Genomic DNA, 15,044 nt, shown 5'->3' on the forward strand with positions numbered 1-15,044 from the left:
CCAGGAAAGCTAAATCTGTGGAAACGGCATCTATATACGTAGATGATAAATTTTAACAAATAGTACTTCAATATTCGCTTCACCATTTCGCCGTCCTTCCATCATACACTGTCAAATGGGCTAGTTCCGAAAAGCCCCTTGTTTTCTGTGGGGGGGTTTTATGGAGGTGACGAGTGTCTTTTTTTAAATAAATTTAGATTACCCAATTATTTTTTCCAATTAAGGGGCAATTTAGCATGTCCAATCTACCTACTCTGCACATTTTTGGGTTGTGGGGGTGAAACCCACGCTGACACGGGGAGAATGTGCAAACTCCACACGGACAATGACCCAGAGCCGGGATCGAACCTGGGACCTCAGCGCCGTGAGGCGGTTGTGCTAACCACTAGGCCACCGTGCTGCCCTGGTGACGAATGTCTTGTCCACCAGTTGGAGAATCAACGAGAGCCCTGCTGTGGGATTCTCCACTGGTGGGACCCTCCGCTTCGGTGGCAGCGCACCCACGCCCTTGGGTTTCCCAACAGTGTGGGATGACCACACTGGGAAATCCCATTAGCCGGCTGCCGGAATGGAGGATCCCGCTGCTGGTGGGGGCGCGTCGCACCAGAAAACGGGTCTAGAGGGAGAGAGAATCCGGCCCCTGAGCTGCCTCCTCCAGGAAGGCCTGCCAGTATTAGATGCCGATCAGGTATTTAACAGGTCATTGGTAGGCCTTCTACGGGACCGGGACCCCAAGAGTGTCTTTGAATAATGGGCCCGTCCCTGGAAGACAACACAAAACCTGCACAGGATTTAGTTGATGCGGAGGCGGAAAGATGGCAGGGTCCCCACCCATCACCATCACACACAATAAAATGCCCTCCATGCCTCCAAACATATCACTGCGGAGAGTATAAAATACTGCCCTGTGCTTTATTACCGCTCCACCTGCTTCTTCCTACTAAACTCATCGATCTCCTCTTGCACTAAACACAGGTATTTGAATACCTGGACATCACAATAGCCAGGCAATAGCACGTTGCTATTAATATTAACTGAAGCATTGCTTTTGATCTTACCAACGGCCAGGAATGGATGAGAGGAGGGCAGTCCAATAGCGGGAGCTGCTGCCATCAGGGGACACTATCCCCTTGATGGTGATATTTCCCACTCGTTGCCAGGGTTGATGATTAACTATCCATGTCACAGAAAAAGGCAGCAATTGAGATTAAGGCCTTTATTAGGGACCATTGAGAAGGTTGCTTGCTTTTTTTAATTCGCGGAGTGGCCCCCTGCCACATGGGAAAGCTATCAGTCTCATGGATGTAGCCTCACTCCTGCATTGCCTGGGCCATTTGAACAAGATCCTCCATGTCCCAGAGAAGGGGAAAGGCCTCCCATGTGGCCCAATGATTCCTCTGAAAAGAGTTCCCTCTGATCAGTGGGGCCTTTGTCCTCAACCAACCTGAACGTATTTTTTCTATTTACCTGTCCAAGAGTTCCTCCATATTGTGGCAGCGTCAAGGTCTCCTATTTGCATTAATGACACGTACCTCTTGCGGTGAAGCTGCTGAGGCTTCAGATCTACCTTAATTAGACAGCCGGCCTGCAGACAGTCAATTAAGAGGCTGTTTCCCGTAAAATTGCAACTTGTTCCAGCTGCTGGCAAATGCAGGCTGGGAACCCCCATTTGTTCCCAATGCAGGATCCCAAAGTCGGTGGTAAGTTTCCGCAATATTGTATCCTCGGTAAATATCCCACACAGCCTGCAGATACAGGCCCCATGAGTATATTTGTTCCATTGTTTATGTTATTTCACCAAATGAAATCAAAAATTCAAATTCCTCCTCAAAATCTCACATATTTATACCATAGAATATACATGTGTGTGGTGACTGATGACAACATTCTGAAGTTAAACTGGAGAAACAATTGTGTTATTGGTTTTGCTATTTCCTTACATTTGCTCGAAAGGAAGGGTTTCTACAGGCATACTGGTAGGTGGTGCTGTGATTGCAACATTATGCCACTAATCTTATATTACCATCAACTTATTGGTCCTAAGCTCTTTTCTTTTGACATGCACCTATCAGGAAGGCAAGCAGTGAACTAGATGGATCCTAGTCGCTTTATATCTGAAATAAAGGTTTGCATTTATATAACGCCTTTCACAAGCTCAGGGTGTTCAAAAGTACATTTCAGCCATTTGATTTCCTTTCGAAGTGTAGTCATTGTTTTAATGCAGGAAATGTGGAAATCAATTGACACAAAGCAAGATCCCTTCCACAAACATTGATGTGATAATAACCAAATAGAATGTTTTAGTAATGTTTGCTGAAGAATAAGTGTTGGCCAGGCCATCTGCTCTTCTTTGAAATAGCACCATGGGATCTTTTATATCCACCCGAGAGGACAGATAGAGCCTCAGTTTAACATATCACCCAAAAGGTGGTACCTCTTGCTGTGCAGGACACTGTCAGTACTCCACAGGCAGCATCAAGGTTTTGTGCTCAAGTTCCTCGAGTGAGACTTGAACCCAACAACCTTTTAACTCAGAGCTGGCAACCTTACTGACAGAGTTAAGGCAGATGTGCCTGCCGCAATGATTGTATGCTGAACCAATAAGCTTCCTTGCTGGTGAATAATTCTACAAATTAATCAGGGATAGAGGCTTTCAATCATATTGTGCCTTCAATAGATATTTCACAAATTGGACAAAGGTAAACGGAATGCTGTGCCATGGACTTCAGCTCCTTATATCAATTCTGATTTAAATACATTCACCAAAGTGTATTTTTCAGAAGCAGCAGCTATCTGGCAAAGGGTAAGCAAAGGTAAGTACATGGTACTCACCACATGCCTTGGAAATCTTGCTTGTTGTGTTACATGTCTCTGTTTTGCTGATTAATGTGGACGTGGCTCCTGCAACTTACTTGGCTTGTCATAACTTTGTTTGACTGTAACATCACCTCTCCTGAAGCATAATCTCTCCTCCTGCAGCTTTTGTTACTTTTCCCAGTGAAGCCCTGATTTTTAATGAATTTCCCCCAGTGAAGTCCGAACCTCAATTAATTTTCCCCAGTGATGACCTTTGGTGAGTTCCGAATTGAGGCTTGACTCTAATTAATTTTCTCCTGTGAATCTACAAACTTGAATTAATTTCCCAAGTGAAACTCAGATTCGGTTCTCCCAGTGAAGCCCCGATCTTTAATGACTTCCCACTCCTGTTAAACCCTGGTCTTCAATTAATTTCTCCAGTGCTGCACTTATCTTTAAAATGTATTCTCTCCAGAGAAGATCTTAATATTAAATAATTTTCCCCAGCGAAGCTCGGATATTAATTAATTTTCCTCAGTGGTTCTCAGATCAAAATCTGTTTTTCCCATAGCTGCTATGATCTTTTAATAATTATCCCTGTGGTGACCTGGCTTTATTAATTTCTCCCTGTGAATCCTTTATCTTTAACTAATTTCCCCAATGAAACACAGATTTGATTGACTCTCCCAGTGAATCTCTGATCTTAATTAATTTTCTCCAGTGAATCCCTGACGGTTAATTAATTTTCCAAAGTGAAGTCCAAGAGTTCAATTTTCTCTAACCAGAGGGCTTTCATTGACAGGCCACCTTGTGTAGGTTAGAAAAAAACATTACCACCTGGTCATACAATTTCAATGGAGTTCTTTGTCGACATTTCCCCTGTTATTATGCCACCAGGCGGATTGGTTAATCAGTTGGGAAATCCCCCTAATTGGCAGACCCACCTCAGCTTAAAGGGCCCTTTAGGTCCAATTTTCACTCTGAAGAGACAGGGGGCAGGATCAAGTCAGGATCACCTACCCAAGAAGCAGATCCTAGGTTGCCACAGGTTTGGATGAATGCTGATTTTCCTCAGTGGGCTGATTAGAAGGCCCATTTCAACTTTCAGAGACTTCATTCCAGCTGTTTTAGAAGCTGTTAGGTTCTCTTACCCACATATCTCACACCCTTTTACTCCCAACAACACCTCCATGAAAACACATGCTCCCCAAATACCCCACCATGATCCCTCATACCCCAAGACTGCCTTCATACCACTTCCCAATATCCACCAGGCAGGCCTCAGAAGCCATGTGGAGATGAAAGAGAAACTTCTAATTATCTAATACAGTGCTCACTCAAAAACACTCTCATTAAGAAACTATTTCAAAGCTTTAAAATCTCCTAAAGTGGTTAACATCTTTTAAAAACAAACAGACTTTTATTCAGAACCATATCAGAGCCAATTATCCTACAATAGCTTATTTAAACTGTCAGTTAAATGGTAAACTCAGAAGCCCCGTTGAGATAATTGAAACTAAACAAAGCATTCATAATAGCATAATAATAGCACTTGGGGAAAAATCAACAGAGAACTCTGTTGAGACTATGACTAGACAGAAGTGTTTTATTTTCCAACCTACATCATATAGGCTGCCAATCAAAACAGTCCAGCAGGGGTTTGTTTTAACTCTCACTGACCGCTGCAGCCTGTTTTTTTTCTCATGTTTAAAGAGTGGGGATGTAAATCAGATCATGACACGTACAGAGACTTTATGCACCCTTTCAGAGCATTTAGGTCTACTTCATCAATTTGTGACTCTCATGTTGCAGGATAAGGCCCTTGCAACTGGAAAAATGGGTTTTGTTTGAACTCAGAATGAAGTTCAAACGGTTCTGCTGAGTTCGGGTTTTTCTCCTGTGTGACTTATAGCCTTCCCCTAACCCGTGTCGGCAAAAAATTGATCTTTCAGAAATAGGGGTGTGACTTACACATCCGGGACTCATCCACCATTTTTACAAGTCTGCGGCGTCTTCCAGACTCTGCAGAAATTCAGCCTGGTATCTTTAATTAGCATGGGTAGCAATAGTTTCCTGGTACACTCTCCAGGGCAACACCTCGAGTAATCAGAGCTGGCTGGAAGACTGATCTTCCTTTTCGTTGAAATTTGGCATTTATGAATCTGTCCGAATGAGTACAAGATAGGGGCAGCACGGTAGCATGGTGGTTAGCATAAATGCTTCACAGCTCCAGGGTCCCAGGTTCGGTTCCCGGCTGGGTCACTGTCTGTGCGGAGTCTGCACGTCCTCCCCGTGTGTGCGTGGGTTTCCTCCGGGTGCTCCGGTTTCCTCCCACAGTCCAAAGATGTGCGGGTTAGGTGGATTGGCCATGCTAAATTGCCCGTAGTGTCCTAAAAAGTAAGGTTGGGGGGGGTTGTTGGGTTACGGGTATCGGGTGGATACGTGGGTTTGAGTAGGGTGATCATTGCTCGGCACAACATCGAGGGCCGAAGGGCCTGTTCTGTGCTGTACTGTTCTATTCTATTCTATAAGGGAAGGGTTTCTTCATCTCACTGCCCCAGATTTATGGTGCGGCATGCCGTTTGGATTCTCCATTTCGCTGGCTGGTCAATGGGGTTTCCCATTGTGGGGCGGCCCCACGCCGACGGGAAACCCCCGGGCAGCCGGCAAAATGGAGCATCCCGACGGGGGAGAATTCAGCCCAAGAGCTTTCAACATCGAAAAATTACAGCATAGAAGGAGACCATTTGGCTGATCTTACCAATGCCAGCCAGTACTTAGCCCTCTCTTTTTTTAGAAATCTTTCGTCCTGAGACGAAGTGTTGATGATTGGGCGGGATTCATGGACTTCCACAACAGCAAAACTGGCACCGCACCAGCGATTCAGCGAGTGTTGAGGGGCTAGCACCGGCGCCTCGTGGAACACAATCGATTCCAATGCGAAACAGTGCCGGATTCACGATTTACACTCAGGACGCCAACAAGCTACAGCTGCAGCTGCATGTACCCAATTCACTCCCCACACACACCATCCCAGCCAACAAGATGGCACTGGTTGCTCTGGAGCACGTCCATGCGGTTGATGGGTCAGCTGAGGCCAGAGGGTACCTGGAAGAGGGGGCTGGCCTTGGGAGACACCCATACGACCCGTGGCCCGAATGTTCACTGTGGGCAGTCAGCAGCGTGCGCAGCTGCCTTACAGGTTGTGGCAATGGTGTTCAGTGCCCATCCATCCTGACCCCACAGCCCACATCCTGGCCACCCCCGCTACTTCCCCCGGCCATAACAAAAGCCCCCCCTGGCCAGAGGCTAGACAGCTGTCAGCACACTATAGCGCTGTTGGACACTTTCCATACCCTCCCTCTCTCCCACAGCAGCGACGGTGCTTATTTCATGATTTTTAAAAGCACGAGTGAACAACGGCATCAGGAATTCGGGCCATTTGGGCCAGGCGCCCTGGAGAATACCGCATTGGGCCCGCTACTGGTATGCCAATGGCATTTACTGTATGTGCGCTCTGGAACACATTGACGCCACTGTCGAGACGATAGAGAATTGCGATTTAGCGTGAATTCGGTGCCCCCCACCGTGATTTCGGTGTCACAACCGATGCTCCGCCCAATCGTGTTTCGTGATTCCGACGTTAACTGACGGGGAATCCTGCCTTGATAATCATCCCAAGCGAAAACCTGAGCTGAATATATTTACTCCAGTGATTTGATGTGGAACTGAAAAAGTGCAGTTGTGTAGCAATCTTATTGATGAGGGTTTGATCAAGCAGAAAAATTGTGCATATGATCGAGGTCGGGTGAATAATGCAAATGAGAACCACGGAAAATGTAGAAGGTTCAGAGAGAAATTGAGAGAACAAATAAGAGAAGCAAAGAGATAGCATGAAAAGAGGCTACCTGCTCACATGAAAAGGACCTCAAATGTCTTCCACAGGCAGATAAAGTGGTAAGATCAACATTTCATAATATAGCAGAAAACAACATTCAGATAATTGGCTATTATGTATTTTACTGCAACACAGTATAATCAGCAGTGTAGCTTTAAAGAATGTTACTAGGATGGTCAGGATAAGTTGCACAGTGCCAACCTAGCAGATCCAACCTTTGCCAGGAGGTAGTGCGTGGGGGGAGCGATGACTCTCTGTCCATGGTGTTGGTGGGGAAGTTCAATGCCGGCAGTGCATGTGGGGTTGGAGGGGGATGGGGGAGGCAGTAGAATGCCAGGAAAGATTGTTGGGAAGAGAGGGAAAGCCCCCAGTGGGCAGTACGGTAGCACAATGGTTAGCATTGTCGCTTCACAGCTCCAGGGTCTCAGGTTCGATTCCCAGCTTGGCTCACTGTCTTTGCGGAGTCTGCACATTCTCCTCGTGTCTGCGTGGGTTTCCTCTGGGTGCTTCGGTTTCCTCCCACAGTCCAAAGTTCTGCAGGTTAAGTGGATTGGCCATGCTAAATTGCGCTTAGTGTCCAAAGGGGTTAGGAGGGGTTGCTGGGATACGGGTATGGGGCGGAGGTGTGGGCTTAAGTGGGGTGTACTTTCCAAAGGCCGGTACAGACTAGAATGGCCTCCTTCTGCACTGTACATTCTATGTCTATGTCTATAAAACCTCCAAAATGTGGAGTTGGGCGCATTAGGCAGTAGCGCTGATCAGGCTGACTTTTAAAGATTGGGCCCTGATCACTTCGGAGCCGGTTGCCTGCTCTCTGAGGCCCCGCCCTGCCAGAGTGATGACCAAAACACACCCACCCATTTTTTTGTCTCAGAGGCTCAAGATGTGGCGAGAAAACTGGGGCGGGATTCTCTGACCCTGAGGCTAATTGTTGATGCCGTCGGAAATGCCATCGCATTTCTCGATGGCGTCAACATGGCCTCAGGAGCAGCACTTCTGGCCCCTACATAGGGCCAGCACAGAACTGGAGAAACCCTCGCCGCTCCAGCTGCTGATCTCGGCGTCAACTGGGCGCCACGGGGTCCGTGCATGCGCAGTGGTACCGGCGCCAACGCGCGTATGCGCAGTGACTCCCTTCTCCGTGTCTGCCCCGATGCAACATGGCGCAGGGCTACAGGGGCCGGCGCGGAAGAAAGGTGGCCCCCAGCCCGAGAGGCCAGCCCACCGACTGGTGGGGCCCAATCGCCAGCCAGGTCACATCGGAGGCCCCCCGGGTCGGATCCCCCTTCTTACCCCACAGTGCAACCCTGGACCCCTCCACTCCGAGGTCCCGCAGGTTAAGAGCAGATTAGAACGGCGCTGGCGGGATTCGGGTGTTTTCATACGGCCGCTCGGCCCATCCTGTGTCGAGAATCGGTGGGTGGGCCCGCAGAGTGGCATCCGGTCTGGCGCCGCGCCGACCGCACTCACGGTAATGGCGCCAATTCGCCACACTGCGGAGGTCGCGGTGATTCTCCGGCCCGGCCCGGGCTGAGAGAATCCCACCCCCTGGTCTATGCAACTGGAGAGTTCCACATCAATTTTCGGTCTGAGCTGGACACTTTGCCAAATTCTGGTAGGGTTCTGCCATGTGAACTGAAGGGAAACAGGTCCCAGGCCTTCTCACCTCTCTTGCTTAATAATAACACTGAGGGCGCGATTCACCCGAAGAATTTCAAAGTGCGGTTTCAGGCGTGTTTGGCGGGGCATTCCACGATGGCTATAATGCCGAGATTGAGGCCATTTTTTATTCGGCCTCAGAGGGTTCCCCCCCGGTCAAAGCCGTACTTTGCAATTTTTCCAGCAATGGAAGCTGAACTCGCCAGTAGGACCGACTTCTCGCAGATCAGGGCACCATTTTGAAAGGCTGAAGCACTCCATGTACTCCCACCCCCATTCAGGACCGCCCCCATTTTGCGCCCACCCTTGATTCCTCTAATCTTTCTTTAGCCCCCTCAAGACCCCCCTTAACCCAACCCCACTTTCATGCGCATGACACCTCAGGCCTTGATCCTTGGCATTGTCAACCTGGCACCCAGGCACCTTGACACTGCCAGCCTGGCACCTTGGAAATGCCACCCAAGGAAGCAAGTGGCAATGTCAGGGTGACCATGTGTCGGGGGAGGGCCAGGGTACTACCGTTCCTTGTCCACAGCTATCCAATGGGCTCTAATGGTCTCCAAGACACCCTCCCCTGAGGTAACATCATGCCCGGTCCACGCTTGTGGAAACCAGTGATAATCGATGCCGGGTTGAAGCAATGCAGGTGCTGCTGTTGACTCCCGGTCGCTAGGTGAATGTGGCGCTGGGATACTTAAATTATTATTAACTGGATGACGGCCAGTGAGGGAGTGATCCAGATCACGGCGGAAGTGGCAAATCTGGTGACTCGCGATCGGTCCAGCGCAAAGCCTGATTTGGGGCTCTCCTGGGATTTATCCGTCGCGTCTGGCAAACGTGGTGACTAAATTGCATCCAGAGCGTGCTTTACAGACTGTGCAATGCTTGAAAACATTTCATATGTCAGTTCTTGAGGTCAGTACCAAATCACATTTACTCTTTTGTTCCCCGCATTATTGTTAATTTCTTGTCTATCTTTTCAGCATCTCTACATCAGAGCTAAATCTTTCTGTCAAATTAACTTACTAATTACTTAGAGTTCTGTGCTGGCTCAAGAAATCCACTGGAGGCTTCCAGTAATTAACAAAAGGAGTTTATTGATGAAAGGTAAAGGCAGTCAAATAACAACCACAGGACACCATACAACAGGGCTTAACACCTCGGCTCCGTGGTACACAGTCCGGGGTCCTGCTCCCAGGGCCCTACACAAACTTCCTATTGGCTGTGGTTCACTCACTCCCAGGCAATTGGCCCTTGAGTCAGTCACATGGTCCATGGAGCTGACTCCTCCTTCAAGGGGCCGCGTTACCATAAGTTCAAAACTAATTTTTCATACACATAACCTGCAACATTGTTCATGTTTGGCATGATCAAGCTGAAGCTGTTTCTCTTGTGACTATTTTCGGAGAGAAGCAGCCATTGAATCAAAACTAAACGCAGTGAAATAGTTTTCTTCGTGTTTGACTGCTTAGGCCTTTTTTTTTGTAAAGATTTGGAAAGAATGTCTCAAACTGACATGCATTTATTCGGTGCCTTCAGGACCACAGGAACCCTGACCAGAATATTCCCCCCCCCCATGCCCAATTCTCTGTGCCGTTAGTGGGAAACCAGAGCACAACATGCCTGGTAGAACGTGGTGGGCAGATGTCAGGAGTCACCTGAACAATGCCTGGGTTGACTCCAGAGTTCAGAATAGAGGTCGCCAGCAGGTCTGGAACCTGGAAACCACAGCAGGGGTGTGTGGGGGGGGGGGGGGGGCATCCAGACTCAGTGTCATTGAAGAGGTCCACGTTACCGTCTCAGAATGCTCCCGGAGATCCATCTTCATTTTCAGGAGGTCCATCTTCTTTATTCACTAATGGGTCAGTGATGTTGGGTGTTTTTTCCATATGGCGGCCAAATATGACAGTGGACTCAGCGCTATCAAGTTTGCCCTGCCACAGAATGAGCTGCAGAACACCCGGGCTGGGATTGTCTGAGCCCGTGAAGCCTTCGGAGAATCGGAGTTTGCGCCGAGACGGCCCGCGACACCGGTCCGAAACTGGGACGCGATTCTCCGGCGACCGGAGAATGGCCGTCAGCCACGCACGTGCGATCGATGCACCGCCGGTCGGGGGCCATTGAAAGAGGCCACCGCGGCGATGCTCCGCGGTCGACCAGCCGAGTTCCCACCACTGTGGTTCTAACATGTTTCCACCAGGCAGGAGCTCGGACCCGTGGCCACGACGGTCAGACCTGCGATCGAGGATCACCGATCAGCGGGTGCGCGTGATGCGGCGGGGCCTACCTTCTTCCACGCCAGCCCTGCAATGTTGCATGGGCCCGACGCTGCAATTTCAGTGGCCCATAGGGGGCCAGCATGGCGCCGGGGTGCTCCACGCAGCGCCAGCGCCGATACGTGGCACTGCACTGCCAGCCGCCCGTCCGCAAAAGCGCACGTCAGCCGCTTCCGTGCCAGGCTCGTGCAACATGGCGGAACCATACAGCGGGCCGGCGCAGAAAGAGGTAGGCCCCCCCCCCGGATCGCGCATGCCTGCCGATTGGTGGACCCCGATCGCGGGTCTGGCCATCATGGAGGCCCCTCCCAGAGTCTGATCCCCCCGCGCCCCCACCCACAAGGCCGGCCACCGCGGCCACGGTTCCGAGCTCCCGCCGGGTGGAACCATGTTCGAACCACGGCAGCAGGAATTCAGCCGGTCGACCACGGAGAATCGCTGTGGGGGCTTCTTTTAACGGCCCGCGACCAGCACCGCGATTGCACGCGCGTAGCTGGCTGCGATTCTCCGGTCCCGCGCGGGCTCGGAGAATCCCGGCCCTTATATAGTTTAGTTCTGACCTTACAATCAAATCAGTCTTGCTTTAAATATCATAGAATATTGGTACAAATGTCCAGACATTGTACATACTACAGCATTTTTGAACATTTAACTAAACATGACTGATAGTTGTTTTATAAAAATAACCTGTCTTATCTTTAATTTTCTACAATACGCACACTAAAATATTAAATGCTACCAAAAACTAATAACACAGACAACTTAGTAACATGAAATATTAAAGGACTTTTCTCCAATTTGATCAAAAATAGAATTAAAATCTGACACACCCTGCACTACTGTCAGACTGTTTTAATAAAAGTAAATTAAAAAGCCTTCATGGCATTGGGAATAAGGATTGCACAGAATTATTCCCTAGAAATTGCCTTTAGAAATATTGGTGGATGAACCCAGTGGGGGAAAACTCAGTGACGCCCAAAACATGAACAATGGAATCATGGTGCACAGTTAATCCATTGTTTCCTTCGCTGGCTTACGCAAACTTTGCTCTATCTTCACATTGAAGTGATTAGAATATGTAGGGCACGATTTAACGGAAATGAAACAAAGACCCGTGTTGAGCGCGTTTAACTGTGTGTTTCCCAGCACTTGCAGCACTGAGAAAGATCCCGCTGCCGAATGGGACTCTGTTTAATTTCTGGGCCTCAGCAGGGAAAGCCCCATTGAGGCCACACTTTGTTCCATTTCTTGCACTGAGGAAGTTGCTCGCCAGTGCAGGAAGTGACCAGGACTCTATTTTTAAAAGGCGCCCTAATCACGAGTCCCCTTAAAGCAACCCTCGGACTTCACAACCCATCTATAAGGGGGCCATTGAGCCCACCCACCCCATCTAATAAGGGTAGGGTATTGACAGGCCTGATCCCTGGCGCAGGCAAAATCCCACTTGGGAACTGTTAGCCTGGCACCCTGACGGTGCCCCTGCCAGCCTGGCAGTGTCATCTGGGTACCCTGTCAATGGTAGGGTGGCACCTCCAGGGTGCTGAGGTGGCATCAGGGGTGCCAGGGTACTACCCTGCCCAGAGACCAGCCACCCATCCTCTGGGAGAACCCACAACTGCCGGTATGCCTCCTTCTTATTTATGGAGAACAGTACTAACCGGCACTCACTAGGAGTCTCCAAGACGCGTGGGTTAAATCCCACCCCAGCCTTGGATAACTCCGGTGAGTACATATCAAAGTGCTGTTTATTGCATATGCAAATTAGCCAGATCTGAATCCCGCCCATCATGGTTGTAAATTACAGAATAAGGCAATTATAATCTGAAAAAGGACAATTCCTTCATCTGTTTCTAATCTATGTGCTTTTCAGACTGCCTTTGAGAAATGCAGTTTAATTTGGGGCGAGTGTTTGAGAATAAATAACCAGAGGCCATGGCAAAGGCTCTGGGACACTGGATCAAATCACACCAAGGAAGCTGGTGAAATTCACATCAATCAGTAAATAAAAAAGCTTGACACCATCCATGAGAAAGCAGCTCGCTTGATTGGCAGCCAAACCACCATCTCAGACATTCACTTCCTGCACCACAGTGTGTCCCCTCTGTGGGGTTCACCGTAATAACTCACCAAGGCTCCTTAGACAGCACTCTTCGAACCCCTGACATCTAATACCTAGAAAGACAAGGGCAGCAGATACATAGGAACACCACTTCTCACGTCACACACCATCCTGACTTGGAAATATATTACAGTTCGTTCATTGTCACTGGTTCAAAAGACTGGAGCAATTCAAGAAGGCAGTTCACCATCACTTTCTCAAGGGCGATGGGAGATGGGCTATACATACTGGCATATTTAGCAATACTCACATCGCGTAGCGGCATGATAGCATAGTAGTTAGCATTGTTGCTTCACAGCTCCAGGGTCCCAGATTTGATTCCCCGCTTGTGTCACTGTCTGTATAGAGTTTTCCCTGCATCTGCGTGGGTTTCCTTTGGGTGCTCCGGTTTCCTCCCACAAGTCCCGAAAGACGTGCCGTTAGGTGAATTGGACATTCTGAATTCTCCATCAGTGTACCCGAACGGGTGCCAGAATATGGCGACTAGGGGCTTTTCACAGTAACTTCATTGCAGGGTTAATGTAAATCTACTTGTAACAATAAAGATTATAAAAAAATGTAAAAGAATTATTTTAAAAACTGAGAACTCTGGACAGAACTTTTAGATATTTTTTCAAAGTATCGGTTTCAGTGAGAAAACCAGAGAGAATCCTGTCAACATCGTTGATGAGAAAAATTGTCTTACCTTTAGTTACTTTCCATTTTTTTTTTTCTCGAGTTTTACGCCGCACTCATTGAAACCTGTCTTTGATTCGCTCGCCAGGTATCACTTGATCTAGGCAATCAGAGGGCGCACCTTTTTAAACATCCGCCCTGCACATGTTCCAACTCCAATCGGGTGGATGGCAACCAGGAAGACAGCCCCGTGTTTCCCAGAGGGTTACCTCACCAAATGCTGGATGGAGTGGAGCAGAGATGTGACATTTTTCATGCTCGATGAGGCAGATGGCCTGCCAGCAAGGAGGTCACCCCCACGTGGGAGATGGTGGCAATGCTCGTGAGCACCAGTTCACTCATAAGAGGACGGGGATCCATTGCAGGAAGAAGTTGAATGACTTTCTTCGTGCAGCCAGGGTAAGCCACCCATCCCATGTGCTAACCTGCACCCCTTAACACACACATCACACTTCCGTGGTGTTCTGACTCCCAGCCACCTCACGGGGTCCCAGCCCTTACTCTGTCACCCTCCCACCTTCTCCTTATCCTCCAGTGGCTCCTCTCCTTCTCACATCCCCCATTTCTTCCTATCTTCCAGGCATGCCAGGCATCATTACTATCTGACCTGGCAGTCTCCCTACCTGTGTCATTGCAGGACAAACTCGAGCAGAATTGGCGTGAGCGGGCACAGCTGACTGGTGTGATGCCCATGCTGAAAGCCCTCACTTCATTTGCGGAAAGAGCCTTTGAACTGGCCGGAGAGGAGCAGGACTACACCTCTGCTTCGTGTGATGTGGGGTAAAGAGACAAAAGGGAGAACCCTCAACACATTCAGCCATGGTGTCATAGAATCATAGAATTTACAGTGCAGAAGGAGGCCATTTGGCCCATCGAGCCTGCACCGGCCCTTGGAAAGAGCACCCTATACAAGCCAACACCTCCACCCTATCTCTGACAATCAGTAACTCCACCCAACCTTTTTGGAGACGAAGGGCAATTTAGCATGACCAATCCACCTAACCTGCACATCTTTGGACTGTGGGAGGAAACCGGAGCACCCAGGGGAATTCCACGCAGACACGGAGAGAATGTGCAGGCTCCGCACCGGCAGTGACCCAAGCCGGGAATCGAACCTGGGACCCTGGAGCTGTGAAGCAACTGTGCGAACCACTGAGATACCGTGCTACCCTAATGTGCTATCCTCACATGACGTCAGTTTCTTCTATCTTTATTCCCTGGTCACACACTACTGACATCTCAATTCCCTTGCAGGTCAATCAGACGACGAGCCCAAACCATCCTCTCACCCTCTGAAAACTATGGACCCCAGCAGTTCCGAGGCAAACATCTGAGACTAGCATCAAAGAGGCATTACAGCTGTCATCCGCATCTTCCACCAGCGCAGAGATTTGCACCTCGGTGGGAATAACTGTCACAATATGTGGATATTGTAGAGTAAATAAAGGGTTAATGTAATGTTCCTCCTCTAGTCACTAGATGGTACTATAGAGCAACCATATAAATATCACATGCCTCCTTGACTTCGGAGAGATAGTGGGAGAGAGCAGGAGAGAGCAAGAGAAGTCCATCGCATAGTTTAACATTGAGGGAAAGGATGGAGGGGTTCTACAATTCATGG

General features: G+C 49.0%; 1 long non-coding RNA gene across 1 annotated transcript in view; it reads left to right on the forward strand.

The window, feature by feature from the left end:
- LOC119952333 overlaps positions 1-14,795 on the forward strand; it is a 52,907-nt gene extending 38,112 nt beyond the window's left edge. The window contains exon 3 of the long non-coding RNA XR_005457830.1: positions 14,678-14,795. This is a non-coding gene — a long non-coding RNA (uncharacterized LOC119952333). The remainder of the gene's footprint in view (positions 1-14,677) is intronic.
- Positions 14,796-15,044: the final 249 nt, after the last annotated feature.

Source organism: Scyliorhinus canicula, chromosome 17, assembly GCF_902713615.1.
Source record: "Scyliorhinus canicula chromosome 17, sScyCan1.1, whole genome shotgun sequence".
Classification (NCBI taxonomy): domain Eukaryota; kingdom Metazoa; phylum Chordata; class Chondrichthyes; order Carcharhiniformes; family Scyliorhinidae; genus Scyliorhinus; species Scyliorhinus canicula.